This window comes from Periophthalmus magnuspinnatus, chromosome 2, assembly GCF_009829125.3.
Source record: "Periophthalmus magnuspinnatus isolate fPerMag1 chromosome 2, fPerMag1.2.pri, whole genome shotgun sequence".
Taxonomy (NCBI): Eukaryota; Metazoa; Chordata; class Actinopteri; order Gobiiformes; family Gobiidae; genus Periophthalmus; species Periophthalmus magnuspinnatus.
Genome location: NC_047127.1, coordinates 8,171,802 through 8,193,254, shown reverse-complemented (window position 1 = coordinate 8,193,254; position 21,453 = coordinate 8,171,802).

The window sequence follows — 21,453 nt, the reverse complement described above, 5'->3', positions numbered from 1 at the left end:
TTATTCACCACAATGAGTTTATAAGCTCTGTTTTAAAATTTCAAAGCTTTGCCATCGTGGTAATGCTGACCTGATTCTCGGACAATAATCTTTGTAATTAGGTTCAGTGTACAGCAGACTTATTTTGACCTCAACAGCTGCTTGTACAATATCTGTAGTGGGGTAATTTTGCTTAAATACATGGAAAAAATCAGGTACAGGGCTTTTAAATGCATACAGTAATTATTGTTTGTTTATGGAATAAGACTGCATATAGCAAAAGACAATTTTGATTTGAGAAATGTGGTAATTTCTTCTTTTTTTTTTTTTGAGAAAATTTTGAAAGTCAGAGATTTTTTTTTTATGCTAAAGATTTTTTTTTACCTTTTTTTTTTTTTTTTTTTTTAAAACCATTTTTATTTTTCACTTGAATATTTATACTTACATTTGGGAATAGTAATATAAATCAAGAATTTACCCAAACTTTTCATTTTCTTTTTTACTTTCCAAAAAAACAAAAAATCTTTGTTGCCACACAGGTTTAGACCCAAACATATAGCATACCTCCAGTTGGAAACAAAGCCTATATGACAGAACTGGGGCAAACATTTCACGTATTGGTCGAAGTCACATGACATGTCTGAGCCCTGCGGGATTATGGGACAGAGGCTCAAACAATGTCTATTGATGGGAATTAATTTTTTTTTTTTTTTTTTTTTTTTTTGTCTTAAGTCAATTTTGTGTGTTCATTTCTATCTCTTTGTCTAAACGAATTATGAAACCTAACTACTGTGATATTGATAATAACCATAGTGATACATATGTAGTCTAAATTATGATTTATTTTTTTTAGTATTACCAACATGTGTTGAAATGATTTATTTTTATATGAGGTATTAAATCTACTCATTAAATATTTTTCCTGATGTATTATATTATTTTTTTTATTTTATTTATTTATTTATTTTTAACATTGTACCGTAATCATACTAATTTATGTCTTAAATGTGATTGCAGTGTGACCCATGGAGCATAGAGAGTTTATAAAGTAAAACTGAGAAGCAGGATTTGGCAGGGTAAGTTAGCTATAGCTCGTAATGCTAACGTTCTTTTAGCAATATTAAAAGTTAATAGTGCCTTAGTGGAATGTTAGGAGGCCTTATAAATGTGTTGATGTGTTGGGAACTAACCTCGCAGCTAAAACCAGCTAGCGCAAAGTTCTTGTTGTGTATATTTAAATGTTCTACAGGTGGATCTTATCAGCAGAAAGGCATTGATACAATAGAGTTTATCTTCAACAGACATCTTGGAGAACAACCCGAGGAATTCTGCAGGTTTTTGCACTGGATGCCCTTCCAGTTGGTGAAGTGTCCTATAACAGGGACTCAACGCAATAACACTACGCTCAGGTGGGAATCAAACCAGTGACCCTGTGGTACATAAGCACATTTTTAAGCCATTATACAAATTAGTTCAAGCTTTTCAACTTGATTTTTCAGTCTTAAAAACATGAAAAACAGAACTGGTTCATTTTACAATTTGCAGTGGTCCAAAGTAAATACCAGTTCTCACTTAACTTGTACATTCTGAACATCTTAATTATTCACCACAATGAGTTTTTAAGCTTACCCGTTTCAGAGACCACTGCTAACAACAGCAGGCAAATAATATAAAATAGCACGCCGATGTTACTTCCTGGTTCACAGAGGACAGTACACAGCAGTCTCATTTTGACCCTAAGAGCTGATTTTATGTTATATCTGTACTCGGGCAAAACAAATTTTACTTTACTGCCAAACCTACCCCCCCCAAAAAACCCAAAACTGGTACAGTCCATTTAACATATGCACTCCTTCTGTTTATGTTAGCATCAATGTCTTTTATAACCCACATCTTCACTGATTCCTTAAGGACTCATTTCCAAACAATTACTACTACTACTACTACTACTACTACTACTACTAATACTATTACTACTACCTCATACCCCCCCTTCTTTCTTCCTGTTCTCCCTCTCATGCCCTTTGACCCCATTAATCCCATTACTTTCCATGCCGCTGCTTGAGCCCATGTGATAAAGTCTACCTATCCAATCCCATTTAAATCTATAGAAATCTGACTTGCATGTGATTCCTAAAATTTCCATTTCTCACCATATCGCAAAAATAGTCTGCGGTGCTGTCAGCAGTCATCGAAAAAACTCTGTAATTATCTTAAATGTGGCATGGCAGCAAATAAGGACCAGATGCATTGGAGGCTTGTGTTGCTTTCTCGTAGCCATGCAACATTAGCAAATATTGTAAACAGGAGTTAGCTGATATCTAAGCTTGGAGGAGCACGCTTTGGGTTAGAGCTAGCAAAATTGGCTTCTTTTGGGCAAATCAAAAGTGACAATAAAAAAAGTTGTTAGTGACGTCATGGTAACTACATTCAGCACATTAAAGAAGACATATATGTGCCTATGTCTGCTATAGTTATAATCTATGACACCCGTGGATCGTTATGTTATAATGTGGACTTTTAAATCGCAATATTCATCTAAAATTAATTAATAAAAGAAACAAGTCCACTGACCTCCGCATTAGAAAACCGCGGTGCCCAATGGGAGCTGACGTCGCCGTAAAAGTCACCACAACAAAGAGCCGTGAAGTTGTCGCCGTCTCCGTTGGATAGCAGCGGATCACGCTAGTGAGCAGCAGATTTTTTTTTTCCATTTGTACCAAACTGACTACGCAGCGCTGCCGAATCTTACGCGTATTACAGATTAAGAAAATAAAATTGGAGAATGAAGTAAGTACAGAGCAGTGGGCGTGTGCCGATGATGGTGAAAACAGGAGTTAATCGACAAAATGGCGTCTTGAAAATAAGCAATTAAAGATTGCTCAAACATGCACGAATCACTCCAAAAACAACTTCACGAGGTTAAATGAGAAGACAAACAACTATAATATGGTTAAAAGCCCTGAAAAGTCAAAAGTCGAAACGCTTTAAGGCCATACCTCATAATATTTTAGCCAATCAACAGACAAATAAAAGCCTTTAAGTTGATGTTTAACTTAACTTGACATGTTCTGCAGTGAAGCTTTAAATTAGCTTTTGATATTTTTACTAGCTTAGATTTAATTGACATTCACATCTTATTTAAAGTTGCATCCTGAAATTTTTCTGGTGGAGGGTCTGTGTCTGCTTGGCTCCATTATAATATTGCTGTGTAATGTTCCATAGTACGGCATTTAACGAATATATCTTGAATTCTCTCAACAATACCTTGAAAAACAAATTGTTATTGTGATCAGAGTCGCTACTTCACAGATCTGACCTGTAATTTGGCCTGGTGGCGATCGCTGCTTGTTTCCATAGAGATCAATATGTTTAATGCCATACTGTGGAACATTTCTGGCACAGCAGTAACATATTGTACATAGAGGCAAACCTGTGTGAGACTCCTGCAGTGCACCTTTACCTTACATGGCATTCTTTTAGAAGTTTATATTTTGAACTAATGACTTAGAATTTTGCAGATGACTTTTTTTTTTATAAAGGTTGAACATTTTTGTAAATAATTTTGGACTGAAAATGTCATGTGGAAATTTTGAATAATTTAAGGCCTGTACCTGATTTTCTCCCATGTATTTGAGCAAAATGTAGAAGATTTGTAGCAGCTCTTCAGGTCAAAATAAATCAGCTTTGTGCCCAGTAATTAGAAACTGCGTGGTTAGCATGCTAGTTGTTGTTAGTGTTACCATAACAGCAAACTCTCTCTGGCCTCCGAAGGGTGTGAAAAATGCTTATAAACTCATCGCTGTGAATAATTAGGTTGTTTAGAACACATAAAGTAATTGAGGATTAACTTTGAACCACTGGAAACCATTTCAAATAAACTAGTTCTGTTCTTCATGTTAGACTGCCTTTAAAGTATTTTCATTTGATTGATATAACTCACTTTGGTTCAAGTGGTCACTCAGTATCCAGAAGCCAAACCTTGCCACAGCTTTCGTGATGTGTTTAAAATCCCGTTGATAATGGGCGCAGCCATTTGGGCCTTTTTCCTGTCTGGGCCTAATCGCTCCCGCCTTTCTGGACGCACTTGAAAGCAGCTGCAGTGGAGGAATGCTAAATAGTCGCTTGGACAAGTCATGGACATTTGATTTGCCCAAACTGTCTCCAACTCCAGTCCGAATGGTTACACAGGCATTCTTCTTGGTCACCAGAGCTTCCATGACCTCCCAAAAACTTGGAGCTCAGAACTTAGTTGATGAGTTGTGGTATGGTTAACAGAAATTGGACTGAACATTCAAGGAAATACAGTATGTGCTTTCCCAGAATACTGTTTTGCCAAATTTTCATTACAAAGTTAAATTGTTTGTGTTTTGGAGAATTTAAAGTTCAAATTTGGTTTTAGGTTGGATTAGGGGGTTGCATGCTAGCAGATGTTTTAGAAAAAATATGGTTACTGTTGTAGAATAAATTGAAGTGGCCCAACCCGGAGACATGAACTCTCAACGCATTGTAATAGTGGCTATGGCTGTGCCGGTTGTAGCGAGTATTATACCTCTGATGACGTACGTCATAATAACAGCGGCTGAGCTGAGTTACCCTTTTGAGTTTTATTTTACAATTTCATTTCCCTATATATTCCTTCCTTATCAAATATTTTATTTAAATCTATTGGCCAAGCTAATGTTTATATGTGGGTTTTAAATAGCAGTTTTAACACTTTTTTGTTTTGTTTTTTTTATGTTCAATATTAGAATTTCCCTAATTGCTCAACATCTGATTCATAGTTGAAAAATCAGGCGCTTTTTCTTTCTCAAAACATGACTTTTCTTTTAAGTATTTACTTAATTATTTGGCCACCAGAGCTTCCATGACCGCCCAAAAACATACAACTTGGTGGATGAGTCGTGGTACTGTTAAGAAAAATTGGACCGAACCATGGAAGGAAATTTTGTTGCTACATTTCATTTCAAAGTATTTTTTTTTTGTGTGTGTGTTTTATTAAATTTTAATCTTGATCTCTGATGACGTACACCAAGAAAACTGAGCTGGCAGTGTGGGGCTGCCACAGCACAGAAATGCAATTTCTCTTTTATTTACCCTCTTGAGTTTTTGTGCACAACTGATAAGGAAAGTACAGTGAAATTAAAATGTTTTACGTCAATCTGTTGGCCAAGATAATGTTTATTGGTGGGTTTTAAATGGGTGCTTTAACTTTTTTTTTTTTTTTTAGATTTTTCCATAATAGCTCAACATCTGATTCATAGTTCTGCAATCAAGCATTTTTAAATTCCACATAGCAAGCATTTCTTTTATGTATTTATTTATTTGGCTACCAGAGCTTCAGTGACCGCCCAGAAACTTAGAACTTGGTTGAGTTGCGGTACAGTTAAGAAAAATTGGACCAAACATCGGAAGGAAATCGCCTCACCAAATTTAATTTCAAAGTTAAAATGTTAGTGTTTTGTGAAAATTTTAATTTAAAATTGGGTTTAGGTTGGATTAGGGGTTTGCATGCAAGGAGATGATGCAACCCCCTAATCCAACCTAAACCCAAAACCATATAAAAATAGGGCTACTTTTGTAGAATAAATTGAAGTAGATCAGCCTGGATTTGTGGTGCTTGAAAAAATAAAAGGAAATTTTTATTGTCAAATTGTTGTGGCCTGCTCTATTTTTGGTGCATTATTATCCCGCTTAATGTTAGATTTAAGAAATGTTTATTACGTGGTTGTTAGCATGTATGCTACTCTCTAACGTTCATAATCTAAGCAAAATAGAGCTATAAGTGATGATGTTTTCTAACGAAGCTCTGGTGTTTCTCACGTGTGGTCGAGTGGTTGTCAGTTGCTAGGTTTGTCAGTTTATGATGTTTAGAGGCTAACGCTAACTCTCCCAATTCATTGGGGCATGTGGAATGGTACTGACCTTTAAAATGCAGCCGTTCTGTTTACAAACACTGGAAGCGTCGATTGGCCAAGCTAATGTTTATTGTGAGGTTTTAAAAATGCAATTGTACTTTTTTTTTTTTTACTTTTTTCCCTATTCAGAATTTCAATGTTAGATCATCTGATTCATAGTTATACAAACAGGCATTTTTATTTCCCAAAGCACAATTTTTCCTTTTATTTATTATTTATTTATTTGTTCACCAGAGCTTCCATAACTCTTAAAAGCTTGGATCTCAGAACTTGGTTGATGAGTTGGTTGGTGGTACACGTTAGAAAATCTGGAACAAACATGGAAGGAAATACAGTATGTGCTTTCCGAGAATATTGTCTTGCCAAATTTTCATTACAAAGTTAAATTGTTTGTGTTTTGGAAAATTTTAAGGTTGAATTTGATTTTAGGTTGGATTAGGGGGTTGCATGCTAGCAGATGATTTATAAAAATATGGTTACTGTTGTAAAATAAATTGAAGTAGCCCAACCCAGAGACATGAACCCTTAAGGCATTGTAATAGTAGCTATGGTCATGCTTCTGTTGTAGGGAGTATTATACCTCTGATGACGTAGACCAAGATAACAACGACTGAGCTGGCAGTGTGGGGCTACCACAGCACAGTTATACAATTTAATTTCACTGTATATTCCTATAATATGTTTTACTTCCATCTATTGTTTATGATGTTGTTTAAATGCCTTCTTTCTTTCTTTTTTTTTTTTTTTTTGCCTTTTTCCCCATTCAGAATTTCAGTACTCAATATCTGATTCATAGTTACACAATCAGACATTTTTATTCCTCAAAGCACCATTGTTTTTTATGTATTTATTTATTTCACCAGAACTTAGTTGATAAGTTGTGGTACGGTTAAGACAAATTGGACCAAGGAAAATACAGTTTCCGAGAATATAGCCTAGCCAGATTTCATTACAAGGTTAAATTGTTAGTGTTTTGTGAAAGTTTAAGTTTAAATTTGGTTTTTGGTTGGATTGGGGGTTGCGTGCGTGCAGATGATTTATAATTTACAATACTTACTTTAAAAAATGTGGTTACCCTTTTGACATTTCTTGTACCATTTAATTTCAGTAGATATTCCTTTGCCGTGTTTAGAATTTCAATATTAGAATTTTCCCAGTTGTTCATCATCTTTTATTTATTTTTTTGTCTTGTTTAACTTCATATCTAATCCAAACCAACACAATTGAAACATTCCTATTCACCATCATTTTAAAATGTTGTTGTTTTTCTAATATTTTCCTCATATATATTTCTGTTTTCTTTCTTAGGGTCACCGCACACACTTCGCCGCCCTGTGAAGACATTTGAGTTAACGACCCCTCCCCAAAATACCCAAAATGCAATGCCATCCCTGCCTCCCTACTCGCTGGTGTGTGGAAGGTATGCTAACCAATTTCACAGTGTAAATATCCACTCCTATCTCACCTCCACCGGGTCGTACATGTGCGGGACATATGGAGGGGGGATACGGTGGGGGTGGGAGTTAGAGTGACTGGTCAAGCACTGGACCGTATACTTGAGTAACCCCCCCCCCCCTTCCCCCAAACACCACCCACACGCGGCCCCACCCACACCACTTCAAACAAAGACGAGCAGGGATCCTCCATTGTCCCTTTCTGAGACCTGTCAAACTCCAAGCTCATCTCCTCACATCAAAGTTATAGTCTGTGTGGTGCACTGTTACTTTCAGCCATTGTGGGGTTTTTTTTTACAGATGCCAGATGCCCTTCCTCTCACAACTGGACACATTACTATGATTGGAAACGGAATCTAACTCAAGCTTAAACCAGTCCACCACTGCAAATCCATCCGTGTGTTGTATTGATTATAGTTGATAATGGCGTAAAGGTACATTATTTAACTTTTCTGATGGAAGGCCAATTCTAATTCCTTTTAAATAGTTTATTATTTAATTGCTAAATGAAATTGGTGGTGAATTTGCACATCTCTCTTCATAGGCCTTTAATTCAGCTCTGTGGTCCCTTGGTAGTGGCTGATTGGCTTGCACTCACACTTCACAACAAGAAGGTTTCATGTTTGATCCCTAGGTCACCTGGGCCTTTCTCTGCAGAGTTTTCCCTGTTGTCTTGCTGGGTTTTCTCTGGACGCTTTGTTTAAATCCTCCAGCTAAGGTAGTCCTGAACAAGACTTGCAACAAGATCATGGAGATTAGCGTTAGTCTTGTTTAGCGCTTTTCCAGATGCTCAGAATCACTTTACAATTTCAGGCTTTTTTTCATTAACTTCACACTCTGTGGTAAGCTACCATTGTAGCCACAGCTGCCCTGAGGCAAGACTGATGGCAACGAGGCCCTCTGACCACCACCAATAATTACTCACACACCACATTCACTCTAGACAAAGTATGTGAAGTGCCTTGCCCAAGGACACAACGACAGTTTTACCACTAGCGCCGCACTGTGGCACCTTGTATTCCCATCCGTCTCCCATCCAAGTATTAACGAAGCCCAGCAATGCTTAGCTTCTGAGATCAAGCATTGACAAGGAGGTTTAGCCCGTGCTTATATCTCGAATAGCCCCTACTCTGAACAAACATGTTTAGTCATAAGTGTGTTTGGCCTAATACTAATAAGACATTCAATTTAACACTGTTGTTGTGAAGCAGGTCAAAGGTCGGGCGTGTGCGTACATATAGTCTCCCCTCTTAATCCTTTTATAGTCCAAGCCTTTAAACAAATACTTAAGTCAACTCAGCCATGTTGACTGGAGTGCTCCTTTCATGTCCCACAGCCCTAGAGTTACAGAGCAGAAACAATGTAGGCCTGGTCAGAGACATTTTTATTTCATCGCGTAATAACAGGCCGTTTTATAACTCCGTCTCGCTCAGCAAATAAAATCGGCTACAAAACAGGCTTCCTCCCGCAGCGCTTTTTCATAAATGCCAAAATGAATCAGCAAGTTTGGAGGGCATTGGGTAGGAAAGGCTAAGTCGGCTAGCGTTGGGGAATAGGGACCAAACACATGGGTTTTTAAGTAAAATTAAAGATGACATTATTCACTCTAGAACAGCCAAGTTACTGCAGGTGTTAAGAATTACAATTTAAATATGCACTCATTAACTGGAACATTTGGTGTTTTGGTGAACCGTGTTTATAAACTTTTTTACATGTCTCTGGGTTTAGTTGTTCTACCAAGTTGTTGCAGAATAAATTGTAGCCGTCTGAGAGTTGAAGAGAAGAGACATGAAGCTGGAGAAGGTTGTTTCAGTGCAGGACCCAGCACCTGGAGACGATGATGAACCCTCAAGATATCGTGATAGTGTTGTCCGTTCCAGTCCAGTCTGGCTGTTCTTCTGCTGTAGGGAGTATTATACCTCTGATGACGTAGGCCAAGATAACAAGGACTGAGCTGGCAGTGCGGTACACAACAGCAGCAGTGGAGTCTCTAACACGATTATAGTTTAAAAATGCACCGGTGTACGGTCCAAAAACATGGTGCTTTGCCTATAGTGTCCCACAGTATGGTATAAACATGAACTATCTTGCAATGAGGTGTTTTATTGCTAAAAAATAAACAAGAAATACGTAATCCAGAAATGTTTTTGTCTATTATTCCCTTCACAGTTTAGGTTTATCACAGAAGGAGATGTATTTACCTTGTTGACATGTGCTGTAGCTGCGAGCCATCTTCAGAACTGTCATCATCCGTCTCGGTGGTTCATCATGTGCCAAATATCAGATGAAATTATTTCCTGAGGCGTAGTCAGCTTGATGGACCTGGCAGGAAAAGGTAAATACATCTTTCTCTTATTGTTTTTAGAAAAGAACCAGGGTCTTGCATGAAATACATGTATTGCTATTGTGCACGGGCTTGCCTCTCCACAGATGAGACCTGTAATGTGCCCTGATGGCGTCACTTGCTTGTCTCCATAGTGATATATAAGCTATCATGCAAAATGTAATGTAGAATATTCGAAGCAAAGCAATAGCATTTTCACGGAGGCAGATCTCTTTCGGCAAAATTACACAGTGCGTCTTTAAGTAAATATACTACTTTGCTATTTTGTCTTTCATCTGATCCTTTGGCCTTCCTAACCCTGCCACTACTTTTTAAACTGTTATTTTCTTGTATTAGCGCGCTGCATTTGTCTTTCATTTTCAGGCAGCAGGCACGGACGTCATCGCTACATAAAACACTAACTCTCTCAGATGTTCGGGCAAACTTCCACTTTTCTATCTCCCGGGGGAAAACAAAAAACAAAAAACTTCCAACTTCTGGCTTCGAATCTGGTAGAATTAATGATCCCCGAAAATCAACTCTAAAAAGCCTATTAGAAATCATCATTGCATTCCCGGTTTTCATGTTTTTAATCTGCCGAGAGGAAATAGGCAATCGCAGTTTATTGTATGGGTTCGGAAGGGGGCGGGGCTACGCAGGCAGGGGGGCAGGATCAAAGGTGATACGGCTAATGCGATGGCGGCAGGGGAGGCCAGAGGAATTTCAATCTAGCGCAACGTTTTAGCTTAGGTCAGATTGCGTAACTGGGCACAGCTGGGGGTGCGTAGACAAAAACATATAGCGTATTGCAAACGGCTATAGGAGCATGCCAAAGAATCTGTAAGCATGGATCGGTAACACTTTATAATATTTGTTTGCGTGTCGTAAATGGTGGCTTTAAAGAAAACCTATTGTGCTTGTGTCTGCTATATGGGTATAATCTATGACACCTCTGGATTAATATGTTATAATTTGCACATTTTAAATAGTAATATACATGTAAAACGACTTAATGAAGGAAACAAGTACGCTGACTTCTGTGTTAGAAAACTACAGTGTCCAATGGGAGCTGACGTCGCCGTAAACGTCATCACGACAAAGCGCCGTGTAACTGTTGGCCCCTCCCATGGATAGCCGCAGATCACGCTGGCAAGTGGATAAATGGCTACGCGACGCTGCTGAATCATATGCATATCATCGATTAAGAAAATAAAATTGAAAAATGAAGTAAGTACGTCACAGTTGGGTGTATGCCGGTGGCGGTGAAAATGGGAGTTGATCGGCAAAATGGTGTCTTGAAAATAATCGATTTAAAGAATGCTCAAACATGCACAAATCACTCCAAAAACAACTTTGAGTGGGTAAATGAAAAGGAAACAACTATAACACGGTTAAAAACTCTAAAAAGGTGATTTAGCAGAATAGGTCAGCTTCAACCAATCACAGTGAAGCATGATCTTTCAAGAGGTACATGGTGTTACTTAACTCTTAAAGGCTAATATATAGCTACTAAATGTACATGAATTGTGATTTAAAGGTGCACTATGTAACCTGCTTCTCTTGATGGAGATGTCATTGCTTTGCCTGGAATGTTCCACGGTATGGCATTTAAGTTATCTATCATGCAGTTATTCAATACCAGTTTTTTTTTTTATTTCTATGCATTTTTAGCAGAATCACCTCTCCACAGATCTGAGCTGTACTTTGGCCTAGTGGCGTTATCTACCTGCTGGTCTCTGTGGCGATAGTTTTGACAAATCCTACAACAGAAAAGTTCCATTGTGCATCTTTAATTGCATGTGTTTTTATGAATAATACACTGAAAACTCACATCTTACATATCGTATTGTACCCCATGTTCTACTTACAACATAAACATTGTCTATCTTACTTTCACAATCACATGCAAAAATTGTTATTTAAATCCCTAAATCTCAATATTATTTTTTCCTTATCTACTATTCTAAAGGTTATTTATACTCAACACTGACCCCTCGTTGACTCCTCCACCGCCTCTACAAATCTGACCTTTTTTATCATTCTTACACCCACTTCCCCACACCCAAAACATCAGTTATTCACATTTTCAATAAACTCGTCATAAACCTCATAATGAAAAGGTGTTCTGTAGATCTCTATGTCAACATTTTGTGCTTACTCAGACCTGTCTAACCCGCTCCAGAGAATGGATAGATTGAATATTTCAGAACCTTTGGTCAGGAGGCCAGAGGATTACCCTGTTGAAGGTGCTGTACTTGATTTTTACTGTTTTCAAAAGGTGAAAAACGGAGCTAGTTCATTTTAAACTGTTTGCAGTGGTCCAAAGTTAATCCTCACTTACCTTATGCATTCCTAGCATCCTGATTATTCAACATGATGAGTTTATAAGCACCCTTAAAACCTCTCAGAGACCAGAGCTGAGTTTTTAGACAGTACACAGTGCTTATTTTGACCTCAAGAGCTGCTTATGTAATATATCTGTACTGGGGCAAGACATGTTTTGCTCGAATACAAGGGAACAAATCAGGTACATGGTCTTTAATGCACATGTTTTATGTTGGCATGAGAAACATGCAAATGCTGCACAGATAAGCCATATACTCTCCAGACTGAAGACTTTTTAGCTCCATATTTTCAACTTAACTACCCTCAACCTCAATTCCACTCTTGTAAAATCTTCGTAGGTTGCGTTTACGCAACACAACATTCTTGAATCCCTATAGTTTAAACTGAGCTGGAGACAGATCAGAATTTGCTGTTTAACTGTCAGATTACAAATTTGTTGAGCTGGTTTATGATTAATATCTCTAATTACTGGGCCTATCCCCATGAAACAAAAACTGGCACAGAGTTCAACATGTTCTCTCATTATAAATAGACAAAAGCTTCAGAACGGCGTGATTGTTGTCAGAATGGTCACTCCTTAAATAATAGCAGCCATGAATCAGTGCTAGTGCAGCCTCTGTAGCTCTGTGAGTGAATTCTGGAGGTTTTGAGCTTTCACATGAGGCGTTTCCATATACTGAGAATGAGAAAAACGTGTGCGTATGTGTCCTCTATCTGCAGGTTAAACGTCTGGCAACACAGGTTCGCTTGTGATTGTAGAACCTTTTTAAAATGGCCAAAGTGCTGGTGACATATAGTTTAAAAAGAACCAAAGTAAATTGAAAACATTTTTGGATCATAGGTGTACTTAGTTGTTTGAAAACAGTACATTTCTGTTAGATATCCCCCTGCCCTCCATCTGAAATCATGACATCATCCGATTCGAGAGCATGCAAGCATACACACTAAATGCCAAAAAAAAATCTCTTTGGAGTCTCAAAGCTTGCTCAAATCTCACATCTGTCTCGCTCTGTTCCTCTTAGCAAGACCTTGTAGCCGCTGACCCTGCGCTAAGGTCTGCACGTGTGAACTGCAGCAGGTAAATGAGTTCATGTGTTCGCTTTTGGATGATGTCTGGACTCCCCCCTCCTCTCTCTCTCTCCTCTCTCCTCTTTGCGTTGCAGGTCCTGGTTAAGTCCTGGCGTGGAGAGGAGGGGAGTTGTGTAGTTATGGTGGGCTGTGGTCTGGAGTCACGCATGGATCAGTCTGCACGATAGGAGTGGTAAGAGACTGATAAAGGCAATGGACAAGACGTTCCCTGGGAAAGAAAGAGAAGATTGGGAAAATACAATGTAGCATCCAAGCTATCAAGTTAAAATGACGCATTCACTTAGCTTCAATACATATTTCTTTTAAAAAAAAAATCTCCCAATGGATTGACTATAATAACGCATTATTATATTTAAATTGAAGTCAAATGAAACCAGTCGATAAGTCAACTAATGTATGTTTTCCAGGTAAATAACTCGTAGAGAGCTTGTACCTGATTTTAAAGCCGGTCTATTCTACAAAATTGACTTTTCAGAGCTTTTAACCATGTTATAGTTGTTTCCTTCTCACTTACCCTCTCAAAACTGTTTTTTGGAGTGTTTTGCATCAAAAAATTGCTTATTTTCGAGACGCCATTTTGCCGATCAACTCCTGTTTTCCACCTCACCGGCACACGCCCGCTGCTCTGTACTTACTTTGTTCTCCAATTTTATTTTCTTAATCGATTATACGCATAGGTTTCGCAGTGTCAGGTTGTCGTTTTGGTACAAATTTTTAAAAAATCCGCCACTCGCTAGTCTGATGAATCTAGCCATCCAGGAGGTGTCGACACGGCTCTACAATGTGATGACATTTACGGCGATGTCAGCTCCCATTGGGCACCGCAGTTTTCTAACACAAAACTCAGCGGACTTGTTTCTTTTATTAAGTCGTTTTTGAATTAATATTGCGATTTAAAATGAGCAAATCATAACATAATGATCTAGAGACGTCATAGATGATAACTATATAACAGACACAATATGTAATCTAATCTATTCTTGTGTGATCTTGCTCTTTATCAACTACCTGGCACTATCACAGTCACTTGATTCTCTGTCACGTTGGGATTTTAAAAGTGACAAAAATGTAAATCGTTGGTGGAGATTGGAGAAGTATAAGGAAACAACCGCATGACATTTGTTTCTGTGTCATGGTGCAATATCACAATGGGTGGGACTGTATTCAAAATAAAACATGGTTTGAAATCACGTACACGCCCTTTAAATACTCGTTCATATTCCTCATTTCATTTTCAGTGTATTTTGTTTTAAATGTGTAAATCTGTTGAAAGTTCCACCACTTTCTCCACAGTATGGCATCTATTTTGTATTTATTCAGTTACAGTTACGCAGTATCCATTCATGGAGAGAACACATTTTTGTAACTGGATTTTACTTCACAAAAATCAGAATAAGATAAGAATGACATTAGTAATAATAACAAGCAGGACTAGTTCATTTTAACCAGTTATTCCTCACTTCAGTTCTAGATCCCGACCATCCTAATTATTCACCATGATGAGTTAATAAGTGCTCTTTACAACTTTCAGAGACAAGAGCTGAGACAGTACAGCAATCTGAACTGCTTAACTAATACAAGAATCCAATGCATTTCGTAACATGGTTGTAGAAGTCTAAACTACAGGGTTAGCAGCTTTTACACAGAATAAGATCCCATGGAGACACAGGGAGGGCATCTGACACACAGGGACATTTCAGAACACGTTTGTAGAGGTCTAAACTACAGGGTTAGCAGCTTTTACACAGAACAAAACCATATGTAGCATCTTTCTTATAGCAGATTACGCACTTGGTTTAGCTAAAGGAAGCATTAAGTCACGGTCCCTCATAAAGTACTAATTTATGTTCTGTTGATATAGGCCTATGACATTTCAAGAGTGGCTTCTCGTGTACAATGTTCGCTCTATGGACAAGTAGAATAGGCCCATTGAAGAAGGCCACTCCATGTTTTGATAACTACAGAATGGGGTCTTTCTAACTCGAGGGGGTCTGTCTTTACCATAGAGTCCACCTTGTTAGACATTCGCGATAATTATAAGTTTCTATGGACAAAATAAGGAACTTTTGCTTGTCTCCATGGAGATTTTTTATTTATTTATTTTTTGGCATTCGACTTTTCTATCTTGCATTTACTCAATTAGATGTTCCCCTCATAAAAAATACCTCAAAAAAGCCGCAATTATACTATCAGCATGGTTGTCTCTCCATAGATCTGACGTGTAACTTGGCTGAGAGGCATCCTGTTTGTTTCCATAGAGATAAGTTTAAAAGTAGTTTTAGCTCAGGAATGTGTCGTTAAACTGCTAAGAGTTCTGTAAATATAGCACATAGGCGAGTATAATGGAAAACTTCTGAAGATTTAAAGATGCTAACGACAATATAATGAACTTAAATGACAAGCATCTCTTATTTAGATTTTTTTAAATAACTTTTTGTAATATTTTGATCATGTACACTACTTGATTCACTTAATTCAATGTGTATTCTTTATGTTTACTACTTTCTTTGTTGAATATACTCATATATATGTATATGAATCAAGATGTATAGAATTATGTAGCAAAGAAAAAACATTTGAATTACGCCAAATATCTTTTATATTTTAGGTTACTCAAATCAGCCACCTTTGCCAATTCAGTCCTTGTTATCTTAGCCTGCGTCATTAGAGGTATAATACTCCCTACAACAGAAGCAGATTGGACTGGACTAGACTAGAATGGACAACACTATCACAATGTGTCGAGGGTTCATGCTTCTACGTGCTGGGTCCTGCACTCATGGTAAATATTTTTTATTTTATTTATTTATTTAACCTTTATTTTACCAGGTAGGTCGGTTTAGAACCAATTCTCATTTTCAACGATGACCTGGCCAAGAATATAATAAATAAACGTCTCCTGCGTCAGAACTCCAGCCTCATGCCTCACCTGTCACCTGACATAGTTTCCACTTCACAGGTGTGTCTTGTTGGTATGTACTAATGGAACGCAAAGACTGTGCAAAACTGTGAAAGTGTCAAATCAAACAGCTATGTTGAAGAATCTAAAATACATTTCACATTGCGTTCATTAATAGTTTCAATGCCTTCCGTGAAAATCTTTAAATTGGTCGAAAGTTATTTCTCACTTACCTTATGCATTCTGAGTATCCTAATTACTGTAGTTTCCGTAGTATAAGTTTTTCATAGTTTGGTGGGGGGTGCGACTTATATGTGAAGTATATGTTTGTTTGTTTTTTTGTTGTTATGCATTTTTTTGGCTGATGTGACTTATACTCCAGTGTGACTTATACTCTGATGTGACTTATACTCCAGTGTGACTTATACTCTGATGTGACTTATACTCCAGTGTGACTTATACTCTGATGCAACTTATACTCTGATGTGAGACTTATACTCCAGTGCGACTTATACTCTGATGTGACTTATACTCCAGTGTGACTTATACTCTGATGTGACTTATACTCCAGTGCGACTTATACTCTGATGCAACTTATACTCTGATGTGAGACTTATACTCCAGTGCGACTTATACTCAAGTGCGACTTATACTCAAGTGCGACTTATACTCCAGTGCGACTTATACTCTGATGCGACTTATACTCTGATGCAACTTATACTCTGATGTGATTTATACTCCTGTGCAACTTATACTCCAGTGCGACTTATACTCTGATGCGACTTATACTCCAGTACGACTTATACTCCTGTGCGACTGATATTCTGATGTGACTTATACTCCAGTGCGACTTATACTCCGATACGACTTATACTCCAGTGCGACTTATACTCCAGTGCGACTTATACTCCGATACGACTTATACTCCAGTGCGACTTATACTCCGATACGACTTATACTCCAGTGCGACTTATACACTGATGCGACTTATACTCTGATGCGACTTATACTCTGAAGTGATTTATACTCTGATGTGATTTATACTCCTGTGCGATTTCTACTCCAGTGCGACGTATACTTCAGAAAATACAGTAATTAGGATGCTCAGAATGCATAAGGTACAGAGCTTTTCACAGCTCTCAAAGATCAGAGATAAAAAATAGTCATAACAAAGAGTGGGTTCAGGGAATGGGAGTTTTGCCATTTTGCTAACAACAACTCGCATGCTAACATGTATTTCCTGATTATCAGACAATAAAGTGATATATAATCAGACACAGACAGTAGACAGCTGACTTATTTTGACCTCAAGAGCTGCTTATAAAATATATCCGTACTGGGGCAAGACTTTTAACAAGCGCAAAGACGTTGTAAAAAACCCAGTGCGGGACCTTTAAATAGTCATGAAGATAAACTAAATAATATTAAATGAAAGAATGGCCAAACTTTTGACTGGTAGTGTAATCCATTGTCCATTCCAACTTCCTGACAATCAACATGGTGTATTTTTCCGTTTGTTTGATCACACAGGCTCCTGAGCTGTCAGAGTTCACTGGGAACACAATGCTTTTGCAAAAGGGAGGAAGAAAGTAAGTGTGGGTCAGTGATTCCTCAGTGCGTGACGTTCCACCGCCCAAATGACACCACATAACAATAAATCCGGTAACCACGGCGACGCCTGACTCATCCACACGTCATGAAAAAATATGACAAGTTTATGAAAGTGAAAAAAAACCCCGTAGATATAAAAACTTGTCATAATCAAAGAATGGGTTCAGGGAATGGGAGATAAATAATAAAGAATTACGTGCGGAATTACAACTCCTCAAATGTCAGGGGAGAAAATAGTAGTAGTAGTGGTAGTAGTAGTGGTAGTAGTGGTGGTAGTTGTGGTGGTTATGGTAGTTATTGTAGTAGTCGTAGTGGTAGCCTAGTAGTTGTTGTAGTATTAGTAGTAGTAGTAACTGTAGTAGCTATAGTTTTAATAGCCGTAGTTGTAGTGGTTGTAGTTGTAGTAGTAGCAGTAGTTGGAGTTATAGTAGCCTATTCGTTTTAATGACTAGGCTACTATAAAGGTATTACGCCTTTTCTTAAGTAATATTTTCGAAGTAATAGTACTACTAGGGGTATTTCTGCCATAGTAATAGTACTAATAGTGTTGTCTCAATTACAAACACATATATTAGACCTAGAATACTCTTCATTAGTACCGCACAGTAGTGTTACAATGTTACAATACTACAATTTCAAACTCGATTTTGAGACTAAGGAATAAGGAATACTCGATACCGATACCAATACCACAGTACCATATAGTTTCAACACCAGTTTTAGTATCAAGTAGTATCTGATTTTTGATACTTTTGACAACCCTACCAGATAGTTCTTTGTTTTTTCAGTATTTTATGATAAACTTTTGTTAGTTGACTACTTTATTTCTACTTTAACCATCCTTGTACAATTAGCAACTATTGGTGGAGTAAACTGGACAAAAACTAAATCCTCAGACTAATGCCAACTCATCTTTGTGGGTTATAGGCTTATGTTAAATACCTCAACTTATGAACACAGCCTATATGACAAAAGCATGTACGAACCATGTGACTTAGCAATAATGGGTTGATCCACCCCCCAAAGTACTTCTAAGAATCCCCCCGCTCATCATAGGATTTAATGAGACCTTCTCCGTAGGTGGGGGCAAGGGTGGGGGTAGGGGTCGGGGTGGTTGTCATCTCCCATGGGACCCCTATAGCTCATCTTATTGGATACTTGTGCACCCCTCCACACTCCATATTATCTTGTCCCATAATATTCCATGCGTTGTATTCACATAATCCCACCATTTTGTAATTCTTTGGCTAACTTTTGACTCGTTTTCACACAGCAGATCACCGTAGCAGCCTCAAACAAAGATTTAGAGTAAAATTAGTGATGCTGTGCTAAACCTACCAAGCTAATAATTATCCATATGGCTACAGCAGTCACCTCACCTCACACCTGTTCACCAATGTTTGGACCAGATAAGCCAATAAACAAAACCAGCTGGGATCTTGAATCTGATTGGACAAAAAAAAAATCAGAGGTGGGTAGAGTAGCCAAAAATTATGCTCAAGTAAGTGTAACGTGACTTCAAAAAATAATGTTAAAAGTAGGAGTACAAAGTAGTAGTATGGTACTCAACTAAGAGTGAAAAAGTATTTGGGAAAACTACTTCTAAGTAACTGAAAGAGTAACTGTCCATCTGATTCATAATTTGAAGTGAATGTAATGTGAAGGACAAAACATTAAACACTGCACAACATCTGGTATTTTCAGGGGAGAGGCACAAAAATGAGAAAAACTAAATCATATCTGAAGGAGCGGTGCAAGAAACACAAATGTTCAAGTAATTTTATACTATTAACATAAAGCTTTTGTCGCCTGTAGACTTACTCACAATGGGAAGAGGAACCAAATATTTTACTCAAATGAGTGCTGTTACTTCAATAAAAATATTACTCATTAAGGAGTAAAATTATGCTCGAAAAATACTCTGCAACAGCGCCCCCTGCAGAAGTCAAAATACATTGCATCAATGGGAGACGTCCCCACGTCAATTTTGCCGTAGAGCCACGAAATTCGATACACGCATTCTTCAAGTGATGCCAAACAAAAAAATATTATTATGGCCACGCCCTCTGACGCACCAGAAGTCGGCCATCTTGGATTGAAAATTCCAAAATGCAGAGTCAGCGTTTTCGCTGACGTCGCATTTTAATCAACTCCTCTGAAGGCGCTTCACCTGCAGGGCTGAAATTCACTGTACATCATCTACACAAGTGGGGCATCAAAAGTGATCCAATTCATGATGATCCCTTTTACGGTTTCCGTGCGGCGAAGCCGCAAAATTCCATCTGAATTTTTGCAATTTTCAAAAGTCAAAATTTGCTCCCGTTTGCGCATGCAAAGTTCGATTTTGCTCAAATTCGAATCAGTTGTAAAACTTTTTGGCCTAAAGCTACTCATTATGAACGAAACTAAATTGGCGCGATAGCGCCCCCTACAGAACATCTAATATATTTGTATGGAGGGCTGAAAATTTAGTTTTCCCAAATGTTACCAAATTTGACACAAAATTTCATTGGGTCATCCCAATCAATAAAGTCAATCAGACTCATGTGTGTTTTTGCACCGTGTTGCCATGGCGATGCGCCAAAGTGCCAATGTTATCCTAATGCAGGGGTGTCCAAACTTTTTACAAAGAGGGCCAGATTTGGTGAGGTGAAAGTGTTTGGGGGCCGACCATTCAGCCTGATCATTCTTTGAACCATCAATATTAAATGCAAATTAATTATTTAATTGTTTTTTTCTTTTTATTGCAAATGGCTTTCACCTTTCAAAAACAAAATTAATGTAAAAAAGTAAAAACATTTAAACTGTGCTTTTGATAATCACAATAAAATAAATTCACTGAGATTTTAGGATTTATTCACCTCAGAAGGAGAACAAATAACTTGCACTAATGTGAAGGGTGAAACTGAGATCTGGACTGTAGTAAATAAACCAGGTCTGGCTCAAAGTGGTTTTGATGCGCAAAGTGTCACACAGGTGAGGGTCAGTTAGATTTGTCCTCACACAGTTCTTGTTAAAGTTCATAGCCAAGAATGTCTTCTCACACAAATATAACCAAACAAACTCAGCATTTTCTTAGCAAAGGTTTGAATTTCTTTAAACTTGTCTTTATCCAGTTGGCGATAAATGTCAGTGAGCTTGAACATGTGTATTTTACACTGGTCAACAGTGCTGACGGGCCATACATAATTATTTTTATTCCAGATGCTTGAGGGCCAGTGGACTTTGGGTATGCCTGTCCTAATGGGAAACCTCCCAAATTTTCCCATTCATCAGAAAAATATTAGTTTCATGGAATAATGTGAAATTTGGCACCATGACTCTTCATGTCATCCTGATCAAAAAAGTCAAAGGGACCCATGTCATATTTTTCACTGGGTTGCCATGGTGATGCGCGAAAGAGCCCATGTTATCCTAAAGGGAAAATTTTCAAATTTTCATACATTTCAAAGTCTTATAACAACTTATTTGCTTCATTGAGGAATGTGAAATTTGGCACAGTGATTCTTCAGGTCGTCCCCGTCAAAAAAGTCCAGGGGTCAAGTTTGTATTTTGCCTGGTGTTGCCATGGCGATGCCTGGAAAAACCCATGTTTTTGCATTTTGTATATCAGCACTTCCGATTTCTATTGACTTGTTTGGTGCCAAATGTAGCCCAAAGCCATAATAAAACAGGCAAGTGGCACGTCAGCGCCACCTATAGGGAGTGCTGGGTCGGCCGAGTGCGAAGCACAGCTGCGAGGGCTGTTCGATGCCGCTTGCGGCTTTAAAGTATTATTATTATAATTTTTTTTTTTTTTTTTACTTAACCAATCATGCTGAAAAACTTCACACA